At 37.6% G+C, this 22,395-nt stretch overlaps 1 protein-coding gene across 1 annotated transcript in view; it reads left to right on the plus strand.

The window, feature by feature from the left end:
* The first annotated feature begins 1,431 nt into the window (after window positions 1-1,431).
* The window catches only part of LOC129244743 (transient receptor potential cation channel protein painless), a 93,470-nt gene continuing 72,506 nt past the window's right edge, over window positions 1,432-22,395 (plus strand). Inside the window, exon 1 of the mRNA XM_054882552.1 lies at window positions 1,432-1,822. The gene's annotated coding sequence lies outside the window, so the exon portion shown is untranslated. The remainder of the gene's footprint in view (window positions 1,823-22,395) is intronic.

Consider the following 22,395-nt stretch of genomic DNA (forward strand, 5'->3'; position numbering starts at 1 on the left):
AGAGGGGAAAAGAGGTGAATGAAAAGGACGATAGAACGAAAGGAGTGGGGAGGGTTGCGTGTTTGTGGACTATGAACGGTGACTGGTCTGCGGTTGTGTTAACCTCTCTATACTGCTGATGAAGTTCACCGATTTTTGTTATCAAGACCCGCTATATCAGCAGGCGCAGAAACGAATTGAGATCCAAGATGCTTGAATCTTAGTCCCGCGAGAGCTGGGCAGCTGAGGAGCAGGTGCTGAGAAGATTCCACCTCATCCTCCATACAGCTGACGCAAAAAGGACTCGAAGTGATTCCGATTCCTACTCCTTCCAGGAGTAGAGCGCAGGTTGTCAAGGGGATCCCGATCCTCTCCTTTCGCGGGCAGACCGCCTCACACGTCCGTTGGCTGGCCAGCTCGTCGGCTTCGCAGTTTCCAGCAATGTCACTTTGTCCAGGTACCCAAATTATGTTTATACTGAAGAATTCTGTTGCAATCGAGTTGCATTCCCTGACCAGTTTCGAGTGCACCATAATAGAGCCTAGGTCCCTAATTGCCGCTTGGCTATCGGAGTAAATATTTACCTTCATAACAGTTATTACGCTAGTAAGCAGCCAGTCAGCTGCTTCTTTTATTGCGGCCACCTTAGCTTGGAACACACTGCAGTGATCCGGCACGATGAATTTGAGTTTGATGGGGAGCTCTTTGCAGAAAACTCCTGTTCCAACCCTGCCGTCCAACTTCGAGCCATCCGTGAACATGTTAACCAGGCCCTGTCCCCAAGTTCTACCCCCGGTCCACTCCTCCCTTGATGGAATATGGGTGGAGTCTGAGTCTTAACTTGGTCTACTTTTGGCCATCATACTGAGAAGGCTTAGGTAGTCATTGACACTATTATTGCCTTATAAGACCTCGCCATCATCTTTGGCCGCAGACGCCATGTTTTACAGGTTTTTGTGATTTACGATAAATGATTTTAATTTATCATTATTTTTACTTTTTTTTGCATTCAATTCAAATTCTTTGTTTGCAATAACCGCATCTCACTTTCCATTTTATTTGTTAACAAATCATCGCTATTTCGATATTCTTGTAGTTCTCTCACATATTTCAACACATCTCGGTTCAGTTATGCCAGCATCAGCGCTATTCCCTATCGACAGTCTCGATATACTTAACTATTTATGTTTTTATAAAAAGATTTGACAAATATTGTAGTTTCTGAACGCAATAAGAAATTAATAATTCAATAAAAATTATAAAAAAATGCATACGCCCTTCTGATTCTCAAGAGTTCTGAGTTTTACATGCTACGGCATGCCCACCTTTGCAAACTAAATTGTACCGCCAACGGTACGACTCTAACAGAATTTACATCACTGACTGAAGCCACCAACCAGCGATCGGCATCGGTCGCGCGAAACATTTATGTAGTTCGTATTTTGAGTTGGTGCATTGCGGATCGTTCGTTGGAAAACATTAGCGGAAGCGGATAAACGAAGTGATCACAGCTACATATGTACACACATACATACATATATGTATGTAGTTATAATTGGGGCTCAAGCTGGGGCTCAAAAGCTTATGTGAAAGAGTGAAAAGTGCGCGCGAATAATTGAAATTTGGAAATCAAACATACAAAAGAAATGTCATTGCGTTGTGGTAAAAAGGAAAGAGACAGCAAAAGCAATTGATTTAAATTGAATGTGCAATTACTTGTGCCTGCACACGAAGGAAATTGCAATAAAACAGCAACAACAAAACGAATTATACAGTTCTATAGGGGAAGTGAAGTGAAGTGAAGTAGAGGAAATAAAGGAAGGCTGCCAGGCTCAGTAGAAATGTTAGTATGCAAAAAAAAAAAAAAAATTAAATTAAATAAAAAAACTAAAATGCAAAAATAGAAATTTAATTAATTTCGAAATATTATAAATGAAAATTATTTTACATATTATTTTTGTTATTTCATTTCAACTGCACATTTCTATTGTCAAAAGTGTTAACTTTGTACGGCAGTGAAAATATGAAATGCGCAAAGTTTCAAGCTGTGATTCATGATTGGATTGACAGTTTTGAAAAACAACATTTTAATTGTGTTTGCTATGCGTTTTTTGTTTTGCTGTTTTGCTGGTGAATGACAAGTGCAACAAACCCGCAAATACCAGTTTTGCAAAGCAATGCAAAAATTTTAAATGCTTTGGTCAGCGCCATATTACAACAAAAACGTATTACGAAGTGCTTTTTAAAGCGTCATCAAGTCAAGGCTAATAAAATTTTGCAATGTGGAAATAAAAAAAGTGGAAAAAAATAAAAAAAACGAGAAAAAAAAAATAAAACAAAATAAAAAAACGAGAAAAAAAATAAAACAAAAGACAAAAACGAGAAAAAAAATTAAATAGAGACATGCAGTCATAATTAATCAAAATAATGCGCAAGCGTAAATTTAAATAATTTTTGCTAATGGCTCACAACACTCATTTTTGAACAGTGGCTAGTTTTTGCTTTCACCATCTGTGCGAGCTGTGATTAAAGAATGACTAAAAGCAACAAATTTATAAAAAAGAAGGAATTATGGGGAAATGTGATTAATTTTGTTTGTTTGGTGATCAACTTGAATGTGGGACTGACCCAATGTATGAAAAATTTCGTGTTCTCAAAATTAAGTGGAATGGCTAAAATAACGAAATAATGAAATTTTAGAAAAATCTTAATAATACATAAATAAAATGTATGAAGAAATTCAAAAAAAATATTGAATTACCAGCTACATAAGTTAGAATTGGAATTTTTTGAATGATACAGAAAATAGATTTTAGAATTTAGTAAAAAAAAACAAAATTTTTTTTGCTTTTGTTTTCAATTAAATTCTTTAACCGCCTACACAAACCGAACGAAAAAACTTCTTTTTGGTTTTTTTTTTGGTTTTTGTAAGAAATAAATTTTTTTACCGCCTACTCAACCCGAACGAAAAAAAAATTTTTTTTGTGTTTTTTTTTGTTTTTCTAAGAATTTAATTCTTTAATCGCCTACTCAAACCGATCGAAAAAAATTATTTTGTTTTGTTTTTTATTTTTTTTTTAAACGTCTACTCAAACCGACCAGAAAGTTTTTTTTGGTTTTCTTCTTTTTTTGGTTTTTCTAAGAATTAAATTCTTTAACTGCCTACTCAAACCGACCGAAACATTTTTTTTTTGTTTTTTTAATTAAATCATTTTTTTTTTTAAATTAACTGAATTGTTTTTTGGTTTTCTTTTCATTGATTTTTTAAAAATTAAATTCTTTAACCGACCGAAAATTGGTTTTATTTTTGGTTTTTGGTTTTTCTAAGAACCGCCTACTCAAAGAAAAATCTTAAGAATGCACAAAAAGAGAGAAATAAATAAAATATATAAAGAACGTCGAAAAAAATTGAACTACAGCTAAGCTAGAATTAGAATTTTTTGAGTGATACAAAAAATTTAATTTTTGAATTGAGAAAAAATAAATTCTTTAAACGCCTACTCAATCCGGCTGCATTTTTTTTAATTAACTGATTTGTTTTTGTTTTTCTTTTTTTTTTTGGGGGGTTTTTAAAAACTAAATTCTTTAACCGCCTACTCAAACCGACCGAAAAAAATGTATTTTGTTTTTTAATGAAATTCTTTAGTCGCCTACTCAATCCGACCGGAAAATTGTCACCCTTTTTTGGATTATTTTTTTAAATTAAATTCTTGAACCGCCTATTCAAACCGAGCAAAAATTTTGTTAATTCCATTGAATTAAAAAATAGATCCAATACTACATAAGTACACCCGTTTATGAAAATCAATTGCGTGCCTCAGGCTTGGAGTAACTTCAGAACTGCTTCCCTGATTTGGACCGATTTTTTGTTTTGCTCTACTCGTCCCAATACTGAGCTAATTTTGGCAAAAAAAACTGGAAAATTTATAACTTAAAAATTTTTATTTTGCTTCGAAATTTCGTATGAGAATGAATTCTTCACTTCACATTATCGATCAGAATATTATTTCAATATATTTCATTTATCTAACCACTTTCAATAGACGGCAATTGTGGCGAACAGCGGTACCATGTATACTAGGTTGTTCATCTTTACTAGGTTGCTCAATAAGTTTTACAATTCGATGAGAAAACGCAATTTTATGGTTGGGAATACAATTTATTATTCAGTGTAGTCTCCTTGAACATCAATACGCTTGTTCCAACGTTATTCTTCTTCTTACCATCCTCCTTCTTCTTCTTCTTCCCTTTCTCCTTCTTCATTTTCTCCTTCTTCTTCTTCCCCTTCTCCTTCTCTTCCTTCATTTTCTCCTTCTTCTTCTTAACTTAGCAGTGTGTAGTGAGCCATAGTCATCAAAAATCTTGGCCCAGTTCACTCTCTCTCCTGCCACATTCTTCCAATCACGAAACGTTCATCACTTTCAAATCTGCTTCGACGTCATCAGGCCATCTCCTTCTTGGTCGGCCACAGAGGCCTCCAATTGGACGTATAGAAAACACTTTTTTGTGAATTCTTCCAACGAAATTCCAATTAATGAATTCTATCGCTGAAGTGAGAGTCTCGAAGGGCTGCAAAATACGCTTCCACAGCTGTTATGACCTCATCAATTGATGAAAAACGCTTTCCATGCATGAATTTTCTTAGGTCTAGAAACAGATGGAACTCGCTAGGGGCCAAATCTGGTGAATCCTTTAATTCATGGATTTTAGCCAATGTCAAAAATGCGCTTGTGATACGACAATTGGCTTTATCCTGATGAAAAATAATTTTATTCTTTTGCAAACGGGTTTTTTTTCACGAATTTTTTACCCTTCAGCTGCTCTAAAAGGTTCCAATAATACTTCGGACTTATTGTTTTACTATTTTGCAAGCAATCCTCAAACAAATTTCTCTCTAAAATCAAAAAACTGATGCTACCACCTTCTTGCCCGATTTCAGGACACGAACTCGTTTCGGAGCCGAAGAACTAGGCTCAACCCACTCTTTAGTCTTTTGTTTTGATTTAGGATTATGGCGATGGACTCAAATCTCATCTAGGTGCTGAATCGACGCTCAAAATCCACTTTATCCTTGCGTAAATGCTCTAAATATTGCTGAAGAAGTTGCATTCGAATGTGCTTTTGTTCCATTGTTAGCTTTCTGAAGCCCAATACTTCAGTCATAATATTGGCTACTCTGCCCACCGAGAATCCTAAGGCTTCTACGGAATCGCTTTCAGTCACTCGACGACTTTCCAATATGACGTCCTGCATTTTTTTCTAGAAAGGTAAGAAAATTTAGTCTTGTAACAACGCCCTCTCTTATCAAACCGCAAAACTTAATGAACAGCCTAGTACAATAACCACAAACCTCTGATTTCGATTATCGAATCGAAACAACCTCTGATTCGATTATTCTCACTTTGCGGTTGTGCTCAAGCACTTTACCCTGAATTTGTGAAATTCAATAGCTTTGATATTAGAAATTGCAGCCAGAAATTGTTAAAGTCAGCAGCTCAAAAAACTTTAGAAATTTCGTTCTTAAGAATTTTCTGTGAATTACTGACGAAATGTGCACGCCTAGTGCGCCTAATATTTCCAATCGCAAAGAAATAGTGTTGAGTGATTTATTGGAATTCTTCTAAAGAGTTACAAGCAAATCAAAATTTAGGTTAAATATGAAGTGAACTGGAATATGAAGTGACTAAATACTCGCTTAAGTGTTCGAAATGGTAGAGTAAGAAGTGAAGTCCATCCATATAAATTTGCACAGTTGGCTCAAAGCTTGCTGGCAACATTGACGGCGCTGTATATTCCGAGCATTTGCGGTTCGCTTTTACCATTCGACTCTCTAACAATTTTAGTATATTCCAAGCTGAACTGACGGCGATATTTATAGCCATAACACTGGTACGGTGTGATACGTTACCTGGAGATGATATCCACATTTTCACTGGTAGCCAGCGGCGTTTAAATCCCTCACAAAGCAGCCGCACATATCTCAATGAGTTAGCTGAGTAATTTCGTCCAATATAAATATCTTATAAATATTTTGTGAAAACTTGAAGTGAATCCGACAAATACTTTTCAAGGGGTTGGTGTTGAAATTCTGTATGTACAAAATTCTAAAAACAAAATTCTGCTTTTTAAAATTCTGCTTTCAAAATTCTGTATTACAAAATTCTGTATTAAAATATAATGTTAACAATGTTAAAGAGGTAATGTAATTATTTAATTTATTATTATTATTCGAGATATTAAATAAAAAATAATAATAATAATAATAATAATTTTTTCTTCAGTTTCGATAGAATCCACAGTATTTTTGCGTAGAACTCCTTTTCGCGTGGGCGGCCTTTGGCCGCGCTTCAAAAAAATAAGAATTTTGAAAAAGCAGAATTTTAGAAAGCAGAATTTTAGAAAGCAGAATTTTAAAAAGCAGAATTTTAGAAAGCAGAATTTTAAAAAGCAGAATTTTTTTGTAATTTACAGAATTTTTTCACCCAGAATTTTGTAGTACAGAATAATGACGCGCTCCTCTTTTCAAGTTATTCAACAATTAACAAAGGGCACTCGGGCGTTCCGGAGAGTTCGCGAAACTTTAAATGCGTTTTTCTCAAAACTATGTTTTTTGAGCTGGGTATTACTCTAACTTAAAAACCGTTTGGTAGATTTCAATCGCCGCAAGGGACTTCTAGAGAAACGGGCTCCACACAAACACCGATAATTTTCACAATTATTAATTTTTTGAAGTGAAACTTCTTACGCGTCGATAGACGAGCGAGAATGGAGAGTAAAATTTCAAGGCCATGCAACGTTTTGGGCATTTTCGTTCCTTCTTCTTCTTCTTAATTGGCGCTATAACCGCTTACGCGATTTTGGCCGAGTTTAACAAAGCGCGCCAGTCGTTTCTTTCTCGTGCTAACCGGCGCCAATTGGACACACCAAGTGAAGCCAAGTCCTTCTCCACCTGATCTTTCCAACGCAGAGGAGGCCTTCCTCTTCCTCTACTACCACCAGCTGGTACCGCATCGAATACTTTCAGTGCCGGAGCGTTTGTATCCATTCGGACGACATGACCCAGCCAACGTAGCCGCTGGATCTTTATTCGCTGTGCTATGTCTATGTCGTCGTAAAGCTCATACAGCTCATCGTTCCATCGTCTGCGATATTCGCCGTTGCCAACGTGCAAAGGTCCAAAAATCTTGCGCAGAATCTTTCTCTCAAACACTCCAAGCGTCGCTTCATCGGATGTTGTCATCGTCCAAGCTTCTGCGCCATACGTAAGGACGGGCATGATGAGAGTCTTGTAGAGTGTTAGTTTTGTTCGACGAGAGAGGACTTTACTGCTCAGTTGCCTACTTAGTCCAAAGTAGCACTTGTTGGCAAGAGAGATTCTACGTTGGATTTCAAGGCTGACATTGTTATCGGTGTTAATGCTGGTTCCTAAATAGACGAAGTCTTTTACAACGTCGAAATTATAGCTGTCTACAGTGACGTGGGTGCCGATACGCGAGTGCGCCGACTGTTTGTTTGAAGACAGGAGGTACTTCGTTTTGTCCTCGTTCACCACCAAACCCATTCGCTTTGCCTCTTTATCCAGTTTGGAGAAGGCAGAACTAACAGCGCGGTTGTTAAGGCCGATGATGTCAATATCATCGGCATACGCCAACAATTGTACGCTCTTATAAAAAATTGTGCCTGAGCGATTAAGTTCTGCGGCTCGTACGATGCTCTCCAACATCAGGTTAAAGAAGTCACACGACAGCGAGTCACCCTGTCTGAAACCTCGTTTGGTATCAAACGGCTCGGAGAGGTCCTTCCCAATTCTGACGGCGCTGCTGGTGTTGAGCAACGTCATCTTACATAGCCGTATTAGTTTTGCGGGGATACCAAATTCAGACATCGCGGCATACAGGTAACTCCTTTCCGTACTGTCGAATGCAGCTTTGAAGTCGACGAAAAGATGGTGCGTGTCGATTCTTCTTTCATGGGTCTTTTCCAAGATTTGGCGTATTGTGAATATTTGGTCGATGGTAGACTTTCCAGGTCTGAAGCCACACTGATAAGGTCCAATCAGTTGGTTGACGGTGGGCTTCAGCCTTTCACACAATACGCTCGCTAGAACCTTATAGGCGATATTTAGAAGACTAATCCCGCGGTAATTGGCACAAATTGCAGGATCGCCCTTCTTATGGATTGGGCAGAGCACACTTAAATTCCAATCGGCAGGCATGCTTTCATCCGACCATATTTTGCATAGGAGCTGATGCATGCACCTTACCAGCTCCTCGCCGCCATGTTTGAATAGCTCAGCCGGCAGTCCGTCGGCGCCCGCGGCTTTGTTGTTCTTTAGCCGCGTTATCGCTATTCTCACCTCGTCATGATCGGGTAGCGGAACGACAATTCCGTCGTCAACGATTGGGGTATCGGGATCTTCACTTTCTCGGTGACATGCGCAGCTGTCACTGTTTAATAGGTTCGAGAAGTGTTCCCTCCATAATCTAAGATTGCTCTGTACGTCAGTCACCAGTTCGCCGTCTTTGTTCTTACAGGAAAACGCCCCGGTCTTGAAACCTTCTGTAAGCCGCCGAACTTTCTGGTAGAATTTTCGGGCGTTGTTCCTGTTGGCCAGCATCTCAAGCTCTTCGCACTCACGTATTTCGGCCTCTCGTTTCTTCTTTCGGATAATACGTCTCTCTTCCTTTTTCAGCTCTCTGTAGCGATCCCACATGGCTCGCGTTGCGCCCGATCGCAGTGTGGCTCTATAGGCGGCATCCTTTCTTTCTGCGGCAGCATGACATTCCTCGTCGTACCAATTGTTTTTTCGGGCTCGCCGGAATCCGATTTCTTCTTCGGCGGCGGTACGTAGGGAACGAGAAATGTTGCTCCATTGCTCGCGCATGCCGGGTTGTTGGGCAGTGCTCTCCGAGAGCAGGAGTGAGAGTCGAGTGGCGAATCTTCTGGCTGTCTGTTGTGATTGCAGCTTTTCGATGTCGAACATTCTTTGCGTAGGTAGATGTACGTTTTTTGCTGCACAGAGGCGGGTGCGCAGTTTGGCTGCAACAAGGTAATGATCCGAGTCGATGTTGGGTCCTCGGATCGTACGTACATCTAATACACTAGAAGCGTGTCTTCCATCTATCACAACATGATCGATCTGGTTTCGCGTTTTTCGATCAGGAGACAGCCAGGTGGCTTGGTGAATCTTCTTATGCTGGAATCTGGTGCTGCAGACTACCATGTTTCGGGCCCCGGCGAAGTCGATCAGCCTCTGTCCGTTACCGGATGTTTCGTTGTGCAGGCTGAATTTTCCGACTGTGGGACCAAAAATTCCCTCCTTGCCCACCCTGGCGTTGAAGTCGCCAAGCACGATTTTTATGTCGTGGCGGGGGCAGCGCTCATAGGAACGTTCCAGGCGCTCATAGAAGGAATCTTTGGTCGCATCGTCCTTCTCTTCCGTCGGGGCGTGGGCGCAAATTAGCGATATGTTGAAGAAACGGGCTTTGATGCGGATTGTTGCGAGACGCTCGTCCACCGGAGTGAACGACAGTACTTGGCGACGAAGTCTCTCTCCCACAACAAATCCGACACCGAATTTGCGCTCCTTTACATGGCAGCTGTAGTAGACGTCGCAAGGTCCCATGGTTTTCTTTCCTTGCCCCGTCCATCGCATCTCTTGGATGGCAGTGATGTCAGCCTTTACTCTCACGAGGACATCAACCAGCCGGGCAGAGGCACCTTCCCCATTAAGGGACCGGACATTCCAGGTGCATGCCCTCAAATCATAATCCTTAGTTCGTTTGCAGGGGTCGTCATCAGTATAGGGAGGTCTCATCCGAGGCTTTTTAAAACTTTTCATTGGGGGCGATTTTTAAGTGGCGGGTCCCAAACCCAACGCACAACCAGCTATCCTGGAATGTTTCGCCTTCTCACGTTAGCTCACTCCCGAACGGATGTTCGGAAGCTACCCAGAGGATACGTGGGCTAATCCCGGCCGTTGTGAGCTGCTTGAACCATATGCAGAAGAATCGTCCTGGCCATTCCCAAGTGAATGGCGATCAGTAACTTTCCCCACTTGCGTGGACTTCTACACATGGAACCATCCTCCTCGTTCCGCGAGAGAGAAAAAAGATATAACGTAGAGGAAAAGGAGACAGAAAGAGCTATACCTTATATATATCTTGGATACACTTTAGGCTACTCTTCCTGAATTTTTCCTTGTGGCTGCTAATTTCTAGTGAGAAATAACACTGCCTACTTTTTGGCGCTTGTTTGTTGGTGCAAACTTGTAGGAAATATATTTTTGGTGCCTACCTTTCGGCGTTATATTTCTTTGATGCCTACTGTTTGGGGCGTTTTTTGGTCCCAATTTTTTTGGCTTTTTTTTTATGCCTACTTTTTGGCGTTTATTTGCGTTTCCTGTCTAGTGCTTTTGCGTACTATAGAGGGCTATCCATTCCGGCGTCGGATTTATTGGTATTGTCTTGCGGTAATTTTTACTGTTGCTGCGGTTTGGAATCGCTGCGTTTGTGCGGGTGATAAACGTTCGGAGTAGTGCACATTGTTGCCACGGTTTGTGTTCGGCGTTTACCTACACCGGTCGAGCCTTCTCCGTTTTTTGTAAATTTTGTCTATTTGTATTCTCTGCAAATGTTGTGAATTTATTTAGATATATATTCTTTCTCTCTCTCTCCCTCTTTTTCTCTCTCTCCCTCATTCTCTCTCGGATCTCTCTCTCTCTTTCTTCATCTGCCTTGAGAGTTTCACTTCTGTTATGTGTACTACGCTACACGCACTTTTTTTGTTGAAATTTTACTAAAGTCAAGTCGATACAGGATGTATTAATGCTTTTGTAAAATAAAGCAATTGACCAGCAAAACAAAAATTATTGAAAATCATCATTTTTTCGGGCCTCTGACTACCCTTAACGCCTTAAGAAGGCACTCAGTCACTCCAGCACTTTTCGGTTTAACTCGCGAGTTAAACAACTTCAATGTTGCGTAGGTGCATGGACGGCTGTTATTGCGCATACTTAAATGACTACTGAAGCAAGTTTGCTCGCATTTGATATAAAGGCTGAAAATCATACAAGAGATACGATTATTTTAAAGCTATGCTAAACAGGCTGCAAATTCTTTGACATATCCAAATATCATACTAAAAAAAAACCAAAACATGTATTCCCCGCAATTCTTGTCCGTTACCAACATGACGCCATGCATAGCATGACAATAAAAGAATTTTTAACTGATTATGCGGCTTTTATATTTATTTTACCTTCATGAAAATACTCAAATAAAAACTGTGGGCTTATTATGGCGCTGAAATTTTGAAATATATTCATAAAAAATCGTTGTTCCAACCATTTATGGAATGCCAGCTACCTGTGGGCGCCCTCATACCAAAAAGCATACGAACAGACGAGGAAAACAAACAAGTGTACGTACGTATGTATGTATACATACATATGTACAGGTACGTTTATGCTTGTCTATATTAGCAGACATAAGTCGCGTTATGTGCCTGAAAAAGTGCGTATGCCGACGTACTTACGGCCATATGCAGACACTTATTTGCATAAAACTATTTACTGGCGTACAGATGTACTGTACATTTTACTTGCATAGGTACATGACTATCCGACAAAACGTTTATGGTTCTGGCCATTCTGGTACTTTAATAATCATATGCAAATAAGATTGTGTTTAGTTAATTGATTCGCGAAGGGGCGTCAGCAGAGTTCATTTGTTGCGTATACGCCATGCGTGGCTGGGGAGTCCTAAAGGATATAAGGACTGCAGCTATACGTATGCCTCTGCTGCTAAGTACCTCAACATAACTTTCCGTATGTGTACATACAATTAGGCGACTTAATTGAGAATTTAATTTAATTAAAAAGTTTATTTTACGTATTGAAATCACGCACACAATTTGGGTAGAACATTTTCTTATCGATTTATAAAATATTTAAATGAGTTATTAAGTAAATAAAATATAAATTACTTACAGTACTCATGAAACAAATTTTTTGTAATATCATATAATATAAATTTGTATATATAATATATACATGAATGGCTTTCAATTTCGCTCTCAATGCTGGCTCAGAGCTCTATTTGTGGAACAACATTAAGACGCGCACCACAAATAGGAAGAGGAGTTCGGTCAAATAGCCAAAACGGGTGTAGGTGCCAATTATATATATTTATAATACACTGAGAGGATTTTTTATAAAAATTCTCCGAAAAAAATCCTGATTGCCCACCTGGGAAGAGGCTCTGCCGTGGACGACAGGTACTTTGTTCTGAGTAATTGCGTAAACGGTCCGAACCATCCATGTCATCGTACGGATGGCGCATGATGGAAATAACAGTTTTTTTGAGGGAAACATGGATCAGCGTTCCTGCTCATTAAAGCCTTCAGCAACAGCTGTTCCAAATTTCATGGCCAAACGTTAACAGGTAGTGACTCCAAAATTTTAAATAGCGCTGCTTTTCTAAAGAAAGAAATATTACCTCCCTCCTGTGTGACAAATGCTTGGGGTAGTCAGAATTTTCAAAAAATTAAATTCTTTTTTTTTGATTTTCTTAAAGTATAATATCTTAAAAATATTTTGTGAAAATTTGAAGTGAATCCGACTAATACTTTTCGAGCTATTCAACAGTTAACAAAGGGCGCTCGATAGCAAAACTTTAAATGCGTTTTTCTCAAAACTATAAAATTATTTATACTGCTTTTGAAAAACATAAAAAACTCGTGCCTGATCGAAGGACGTTTTTTTTAAAAATTTAGATTTTTTTAAACAATTAATTATCGGTTTTTTTCTTGAAAATCTGAAAAATATTTCCTGAGGCCGCCATATTGTTGATTTTGAAAAAAACCAAAAAAACTCCAATCAAGCACAAGTTTATCTATTAATAAAACCAATTTCTCTGGTCCGATTGGTTTTAGATGAATCGCCAAAGACTTGTGATTATCACCGCAAGGGACTTCTGGAGAAACGGGATCACACAAACAGCGATAACTTTTACAATTATAAATTTTTTTTTTTTTTTAATTTAACTAAAATCAAGTCAAAATATGTTGAATTAATGTTTCTTTATGTTTTTGTAAAATAAAGTAGTAGACTAGCAAAAAAATTTATTGAAAATCATAATTTTTTCGGTCCTCTGATTACCCCTAACCCTTTAAAGACAGGCAAAATCTGAAGACAAAACCTCGATTAGATCCGCTGCCGCAAGCCCTATCTTTAGGCCTCGGCAATATCTCAGCTCGTTACTGGAAGCCTATCCTAATGAACTTGTACATCTGCAGGTTATATAAAATAGTAGTAGCATTCCAGCTCTGAACCTGTAATTTGCGTAGCTGCCTGCTACCAAAGGTGAGGCGTATCGATCAAGTTTTACAAGGAATCAATCTAAGTAAAGGGAAAGCTAAGTGATGGGGCCGACATTGTGATGGTAGGTAAGTAGGTAAGATGGCAAGACTACCCCAGGTACACTTCAAGTAGCACTTACGTACCGTTTTGATACCATAATGTGGACCACTACCTGTAAAAGGATTTAGGGAGGAGAGAAAACCGTCTACAGCCATCCAGCCGCAGCTTCTGCAATAGGGGTTGTATGGAATTTCAAGCTTCTCCGCATGAGTGCCGATTACCCAGTGGCCAGTGAACACCGCAATGAGCTTGGAAATTGAATGGCGGGGGATTCCCATCACCTTAAGCGGTCTGTGATAGTCCAAAAACTTTAAAACTTGATGCGATCCGGGGCCTGTATGCCGGCAGAAATATATAAACCCGAATGTTGGGGCTGTGCAGCAGAATCAGAGTGCTGATGGACTGCGAATTTTGAGTTCGCTTTGCCAATGAAACCCTTACGAACTGAATACCCATGTGGAAAGTACGCTTATGAATCTGCGTTATGTTATACACTAAGATGGAACGATAGCATATGGAAATTTTTTTATTTTTTTTTTTAATCATAATGAAAAGTTGCCCTTATAAGGATTAATAAGAATTGCAATATATTATCTTCTTAGGAGGTTTCTTTTGAGGTGTCAGCGCCTAATAAAGTTTTGAAAAATAAACGCAATTTTTTTTACTTGTTCTCTCCTCTCGTTAGCGTAGAGCCTCGACAAGACTCTTCCATTGTACACGGTTCTGTGCTGTTGTTTTTGCACCGTCCCATGAGATGTCGGCATCTGACTGATTTGATTTTGTGATCACTTGAGTTGAGCGTAAACTCAACTGATGATATGAGAAGCTTTTGAAACAGATTTGCGTGGTAGACCTTAGCAGCAAACAGTACTTTAAAAACTAACTCAAATTATTTTAAATTATTTATTAATTATTTAAAAATATTTGCCTAAACTTATTGAAAAGCGCAAATACGCAAAAACTCCTCCCATTTCCAGACAAACCAGACCATAAACAGGTGAATTCTCCTCGCCAAACTCACACTTTTAATTATTCCAAATGGCGTAATTCTTTATTTATACCCACAGATCCATATATACATCCGTATTTGCAGTAAAACTACATAAATCTACGTAAAACTGTTTGCGCTAATTTCGCTTATGTACCTCAATCGCTTTTGTGAACTGCATCATTAGTCGGAAATTTCTTGCAAATTCGAATTTGCGTATTTTATGTCAGATACGTCATAAATAACCAGGTATATTTCGACATGTTTGTGCGTAAATTTGTATTACCTGAGCTGCCATTTTGTTTATGAGTAATTCCTGTGTATATTCAAATGTATTTGTTTAAATTTATATACTCGTATTTCTCTACCCAATCCACTGACTGCTACCCAAAAGTACGTGCGAACTTACTACAACAACTAATCTACTGTTGATTTGATTTCTTTTGCACAAAAACAAAATTGCTAACGAAATTCTCAAACATTAAACAAATGAGCGAGTGAACGAGTGAACGCAATAATAAACAGGCTCTACAAAGTCTACTAACACCAGCGTACGTAAAAATGGACGCTACTCTGTAGAAAGAACGAGAAGGTCTCATAAGAGAAGTGGTCGCATACTACTCACTTTTCAAGCGTCAGGTCGCGCTTGTTCGAGCTACTCACTAATTGCTGCGGCATTGCAAGCCTGTTACTCTCACGCAGATGTAAATAATTAAATAAAATATTGGTGATACTGAGCTGATACTTTCATTTTGTCTTAGTGAGATTTTTATAATGAATTTTGTGATAAATTTAGAAGTGGATATCTTGGAAATATGTGATACTGGCGTGTTAATCAAATATTAAAAATAAAGAAGTTTAAGCTTTATGCAGAAGAGAAAGGTTTTATGACCAAAATATTATATTAAAGAAGAGGACAGTGACAAAATCGGCAAATTTTTGCAAAATAACTCTATTGTATCCGCAAAAAATATTAGTTTCGGGGAAAAAGATATCCATTATTTTCGCGGTAGATGGGTATAGTGGTCGATATCTCGTAAAATAACGATCAAATAATTTAAAGTTTATGCTCGTTGTCAAGGTGACTTTTCACACTTTCACCAAAATTACTTTGCAATTCTTTATTCGTTCGATTCCATCGTCAACAAAGATAAAATTCGGTACATTTTACAGTTTTTCTTTGATAAAAGCGAAAATGCAAGCCAGGTAGCTGAAATTGTGAATAGTGTTTATGGTGCCGATACTGTAACAACTCATTACGTGTAAATTTGGGTTTGTCGATTCTGTTCAGACATTTTTCATGTTAAAAATACACCGAAAATGATGAAGAATGTCGAAAATCCCGATAAAATCAAAGAAGTAGTCGAGGTCAACCTGTATATTAGCAGTCGTAGCATCGCCCAGTTGCTCAGTATCGACCACAAAAGAGTTGCATACACCAATTGCGCAAAGCTGGGTTCAAACATAAGCTCGATGTTTACACCAAAAAACGTGATGGATAAAATTTCGATCTGCAAAGCCCAGACCAAATGGAATAGAAGCGACCCATTTCTGAGACGCATGCTGATTGAGGATGAGAAATGTGTCACATGTTGGGCGAAAACGGTCGTGGTCAAAGCGTAATGAAGCAGCTCAAACGGTAACCAAACCAGGACTAATGGCCTGGAAAGCTCTACTGTGTATTTGATGGGACTTGAAAGGAATCATTTATTATGAGTTGCTTCCGTATGGCTAAACACTACACTCAGATCTCTACTGTCAACAACTGGACCATTTGAAGCTAGTGATTGACCAGAAACGACCAGAATTGGCCAACAGAATAGGTGTTGTGTTCTATCAGGACAATGCAAGGCCACACACGTCTGCAGTGACTCGCCAAAAACTCCATGAACTTGCTTGGAAAGCTCTAAGGTATCCACCATATAGTCCGGAACTGGCACGAAGCGATTACCACCTGTTTCGCTAATTGCAAAACTTTCTGAGTGATAAGAATTTGCTATCAAGAGCCGATTATGAAAATCGATTACTAGATTTTTTTGCCAATATGAACCAAGACTGCTATGAGAGAGGCGTTATGAAGCTACCTTTAAAGTGGCAACAAATTTTGTAACAAAACCGTGCGTATTGGACCCAACTCGGATAATCCAAAATTTCTTAAATAAAGTTTTGAATTTTATGCAAAAATCGTAAAAATAATGGATGTCTTTTTTCCCCAGACTTATATTAGGACTAAGAGCACAGTATCTATCCCTATTCTTTCCTATCTCCTTCTCTGATACTTTTCTTTTTCTCTCCTTGACAATCAACCCTCTTTCCAGAGCTCTAAATACAATGGGCTTTTTAGCCTGAGTGTTTGAGGAGCCACCAAATCTCTTGGTGCTCCTTGGCTCGACCTATTAAAATTTCAATTTCAAGAGGACAGTAGCAAAACTGGCAAATGTCTTCAAAATAATTCAGTTGTATTCCTAAAAATACGTTTATTTCTCACATATTCGGGTGCTGAAGAATTCAGTGAAACAATGCATTATTCATTATTATTGCGTACTTTTCTTCTTCCATCAGAAATTTTGTTGATGCCGATTTTTATCAGTTTCGCGCATGAAATGTCAATATACGAAGTGCGTCGAACTTGATGATTCGTTATATAAATAAGTAAAAAATAAAAGTGGAAATATTGCTAGCTTTGCTAGTATCTCGAATGAAATTTTATGCCTAAAGCAGCGACCTGCTCGATTATGACATCAGCAGCGCCATCGCATGCTTTCCCTATGCAGTAATTTTGTTATTGCTTGACTACTCTTGGTCATCTTGACACTATTCCAGAGTAAAAGAGCAGCATTCACGCAAAATAGAAAGCATTTTCTGTGTATGCAGGGCAGGTTGATACTCTTGTGAATAAAGTTAGTTCCGCGCTGCGCTGGAGGTAGTTCGTTTAACAGCTGGGTTATGGGCTTCGTATGTCGCGCTTCGCATGCGAATTTCGTTTTATTTCAGCTACGCTATTGGCGATTGTCTGCTGTTATGATTTTAATATATACCTGTATATATATATGGACATATGTATGCGAGAATAGGTATTAGTTTATTACTCAAGTGAATACAAGTCACTACAGATGTATGAGCATTAGGGTGATCTACATTTCTTTTTTTTATTTTTTAAGTACAATCGTGCGTGATGAATGGTATGAATCTTTCGGGTAGCGGGAATGTCGTCTTTAATACTCATGGATATTATTTTTGACCTATTTTTTAATTTATTTGGCTTTATGAAATGGTAAGCAAAACATAACCGTTTTCAGGGTATTCGATTTTAAAGATTATTTACAAAATTTTTTTTTTTTGCCCTTTCGTTCACTTTGTTTTAAATATTAGTTCAAGTGTTTACTTTTTCTACTGTTTTTAGTTAAAGGCCCTTTCTGTTTTTTTCTTTGTATGACATCAGAATGGATGAATTTGATTATTTGTCTAAGTGGGTCCTCGATTGTGCAGTTATTTATCCTAACCTAACCTAGTTAAAGGCTATGCAAATTAATGAAAATAATTAATAAAATGTGAGCCAAGCCCTGATAGTTCAAAATGGCTGCTTGACAAAATCTCGAATTTACGACTTTCCACTGAGTATTTCATATTTCATGTTATCAAAAAAACATCTTAAGGCCACAGCCGTCATAGCTATAAGCTTATTGTATTTCATAGTTAACTGTAAATACAATTGCCAATAAAAAAAATTATGGAAACTATTTTGCAATTTTTTTGGAAAACTAGTATGTGTTTTTAGCCATCCAAAAAGGGGTATTATTCTAAGAATAATGTTATTAAATAAATTCAGCGGGTAGTCCAACATAATAAAACATCGATTCCAAGTTTAATACTTGGATAATTTAAGTAATCGAAAATGAACGGATATCGGTTTTGTGGTTAGGACACCCTCCACCTGTGCATGATTTCCTGATTTTTAATTGTTCTTTCTTGTTTTTTGTCTGCTCAGAAGGAAGCACAAAGCACTGCGACGTTTTAACATTTTGAGTAGTCAGCTGATTTTCAGCGCAAGCAACTCCCGTGGCAAAGCTTCTCAAGGGGAAGGAAATGTATGTGAAATGAAACGAATGGAAGTGAAATGAAGTTAACTGGGATAATTTGAATTAAAATGAATTGAAATAAAGTGAACTAAATTAACCGAAAATTAAAAAAAAATTAACTAAATAAAATTAAATGAAATCAAATGAAATACAATTAAAATGAAATAAAATTTAAACTAAATTAAATTAAGGGGTTATATATTATATCATACCTTGCGTCGGACTAAAAAATCGAAAAATTTTTTATGGCGTATGCTAAAAGTACATCATCTTAGAAATATAAATTCAAAAAATCATAAAGATCGAAGCACTAGAACGAAAGTTACAGACCGTGGAAGCGCGCGACCTTTATCCATAAATGAAGTGCACGCAAAACTTTAGACGCGATTATCTAGAAGTCGTGTTTTTTGAAAATTCCCGTCGCGGTGATCATTATTTATCAAAAACTATTTGACCGATTTGCATAAACTTTTTTTTTAATTATTCGAAGTTACAACCTAGTGAATCTGAACGTTCACTTTTTGTAAATATTTACATAGTTCGCTGGAATTAATTTTTTTTTTTAATTTTCTACTCCTCAAAAATAATTTTTTTGGTGCAAAGCGGTTTTCATATCGAGAAAATTTTTTTTTTGGGTAAATAAACCGTTCAGATTCACTAAAAAATATTTTTCATAAATACAATAATCATTTAATTTTTGTGAGTTCAGTTGAGCTGCTCATGCATTACCGTGATAACCGAAAGCCTCTTCTAAAAAACTGCGTGTCGGGGAAGGACGATATCAATAATAAATAATAACATTTTTAAAAATAAAAACACCAATTCTTCGAGAGTTACCCTTCAGCATGATATATGCCTCACTTGAATAAAAGTTCTAAAACATATTTAAAAAAATTATGACAATTGTCCATTTTTTCGGGCTCACAAGGTATATATCTAACACCTTAGCTGAAGCAAAATGAAGTGCAACGAAATGAATTGAAATGAATTCAACTTAAAAATTCAAGTAATATGAACTATGAAAAATTAAAAAAAAAGCCCCAACTAAATTAAGTTGAAATGAAATCAACTAAATTAAATGAAACAAAATGAAATTTAAACCACTTTTAACTAACTTAAGTAAAATGAAGTGAAATCAAATTAAATTAAACGAAAATTAAGTAAATTGAAATGAAATGAAATGAACTTTAAACTAAATTAAACTAGCTGAAGAAAAATGAACTGAAATGAATTAAAGCGAACGAAAACTAAACAAAATAAAACAGAATTAAACTAAATGAAATAAAATTAAAATTATATTAAATTAATTAAAACGAACGAGTATTAAAATAAATTAAGTGCAAAAAAATAAAATACTTAATTTAGGTTAAAGTGAAATGAAATAAATGAGCGAAAATTAAAATAAATTATATTAAAATTTAAAATAAAATTAAATGAAACTAACTGAAGTAATATGAAGTGAAATGAAATGGACTGAAATAAAATAAAATTAACTGGAAAAAAGTGAATTAAAATGAAATCAAGTAAAATTAATGAAAATTGAAAGAAAAACTTAATTAAAAAAATTAACTACATTAAAATAAGACAAAATAAAATCAAACTAAATGAAGTGAAATGGAATAAAAGGAGCGAAAAGTAAATAAAATTAATTAAAATAAATTGAATGAAGTGAAATTAAATGAATTTAAATTAACGGCGATTAAAAAAAAATTAAAATGAAATAAATTAAATTGAATTACCTGAAATAAAATGAACTGAAATTAAATAAAATTAAAATGAAATTATTAGGTGCGCAACTAAGTTCTCGCTGTTTGTCAATAGATGTCGCCAGCAGTGTGTGCTAGTCGATTCCAACATAACCTAAACGTTATAAACCAAGCTCAGGCATATGGTAAAGAAACTGCTTCGACATATTAGTGATTTTGCTTTGGTATCACACACTTTTGGTTTAGTGAAAATGTCTGATTTTGTGCCGAATAATCGTCATTTGCGGGAAGTGTTGATTTTCCTCTTTCATTCGAAAAAAATGGCGGCTGAAGCGCATCGAGAGCTACAAAAAATTTATGGAGATGCTGCTTTAAATGAAACAACGTGCCGAGATTGGTTCCGTCGCTTCAAAGACGGTGATTTTAATGTTGACGACCGTCCGCGTGAAGGGAGGCCAAAAACCTTCGAAGACGCTGAATTGGAGGCATTGCTCAATGAGTATCCGTGTCAAACGCAAGAAGAGCTTGCTTCAGTATTCGGAGTTACCCGCCAATCCATTTCCAAGCGATTGCATGCTTTGGGAATGATACAGAAACAGGGGACTTGGGTTTCTTAAGAGTTAAAACCAAGGGATGTTGAACGTCTCTTATTCGCCTGTGAACAACTGATCCAGCGGCAGAAAAGGAAGGGTTCTCTTCATCGTATCGTGACGGGTGATGAAAAATGGATTTATTACGGTAATCCAAAGAAAATAAAGTCATGGGGACTGGCCGGTCATGCTTCTACGTCGTAGGCTCGGCCGAATATTCACGCTGCGAAGGTTATGCTACGCATTTGGTGGGACCAAGTTAGTGTTATTTATTATGAACTGATGAAACCAAGCGAAACGAGCGGTATCGACTTCAATTGATGCGATTGAGCCGAGCACTGCACGAGAAGCAGCCGCAATACGCATTCTACAGCATGACAACGCTCGGACTCATGTTGCCAAGCCCGTTAAAACCCACCTGGAAACCCTCAAATGGGAAATCCTACCCCACCGGGCATATTCTCCAGATATTGCGCCGTCTGATTATCACCTGGCGTATGGTCTAGCTGACCAGCAGTTCGATTCATATGAAGACATCAAAAAATGCCAAAAATCTTGCGCAGAATCTTTCTCTCAAACACTCCAAGCGTCGCTTCATCGGATGTTGTCATCGTCCACGCTTCTGCGCCATACGTTAGGACGGGCAAGATGAGAGTCTTGTAGAGTGTTACTTTTGTTCGTCGAGAGAGGACTTTACTGCTCAGTTGCCTACTTAGTCCAAAGTAGCACTTGTTGGCAAGAGAGATTCTACGTTGGATTTCAAGGCTGGCATTGTTTTCGGTGTTAATGCTGGTTCCTAAATGAACGAAGTCTTTGACAACCTCGAAATTATAAACGTCAACAGGGACGTGGGTGCCGCTACGTGAGTGTGCCGACTGTTTGTTTGATGACAGGAGGTACTTCGTTTTGTCCTCGTTCACCACCAGACCCATTCGCTTTGCCTCTTTAGCCAGTGTGAAAAAGACAGAACTAACAGCGCGGTTGTTAAGGCCGTAGATGTCAATATCATCGGCATACGCCAACACCACATGGGCTGTGTTCTGTAATAATACCGACCATCAACCGAGCGTTTTTACTTCGAAGTTTTAGAAGAAGGTGCGCCAATTTTCCGTTCGAGCTTGTCACAAAACACTTTGCAGCCTACTTTACTTGTTCCTATTTATTCGAAACACATCTGTAAAGGTATGTAAATGTACCTATTTGCTGGTCTCTGGCATCTGGCACAGACTCATTGAGTGCAAAGTGATGTAAATATGTGTACATTTGTATGTCAGCAGCAAAGTGTACACAAGCAGCTGCAATCAAAATTATTTTCACCGTTGTTTATAAAGTACCTATAGAGCTTCGAGCGGCGTGCGATTGATCGAAAAATTCGAAAATTCACAAAAAGCCAATATTCTGGTTGTTTACAAGTAGATATTTGGCTGAAATCTTTGTTTTATTACTCTAAGTTTTTCTGCTGCTTTTGTTTATTGAGAAAACAAAGTAAACATAAAGTACATAATGAAATTTATTACAACAACAACAAACAACATAAATCCAAAACTTTTGGCTACAGACGCTTACTCGTACTCTACCTAAGCACTCAAGTCAATAAATTTGTGTTGGCCGTTTCTCGATTCTTTTCAATTCA

The sequence above is a fragment of the Anastrepha obliqua genome, chromosome 4, assembly GCF_027943255.1.
Source record: "Anastrepha obliqua isolate idAnaObli1 chromosome 4, idAnaObli1_1.0, whole genome shotgun sequence".
Lineage (NCBI taxonomy): Eukaryota > Metazoa > Arthropoda > Insecta > Diptera > Tephritidae > Anastrepha > Anastrepha obliqua.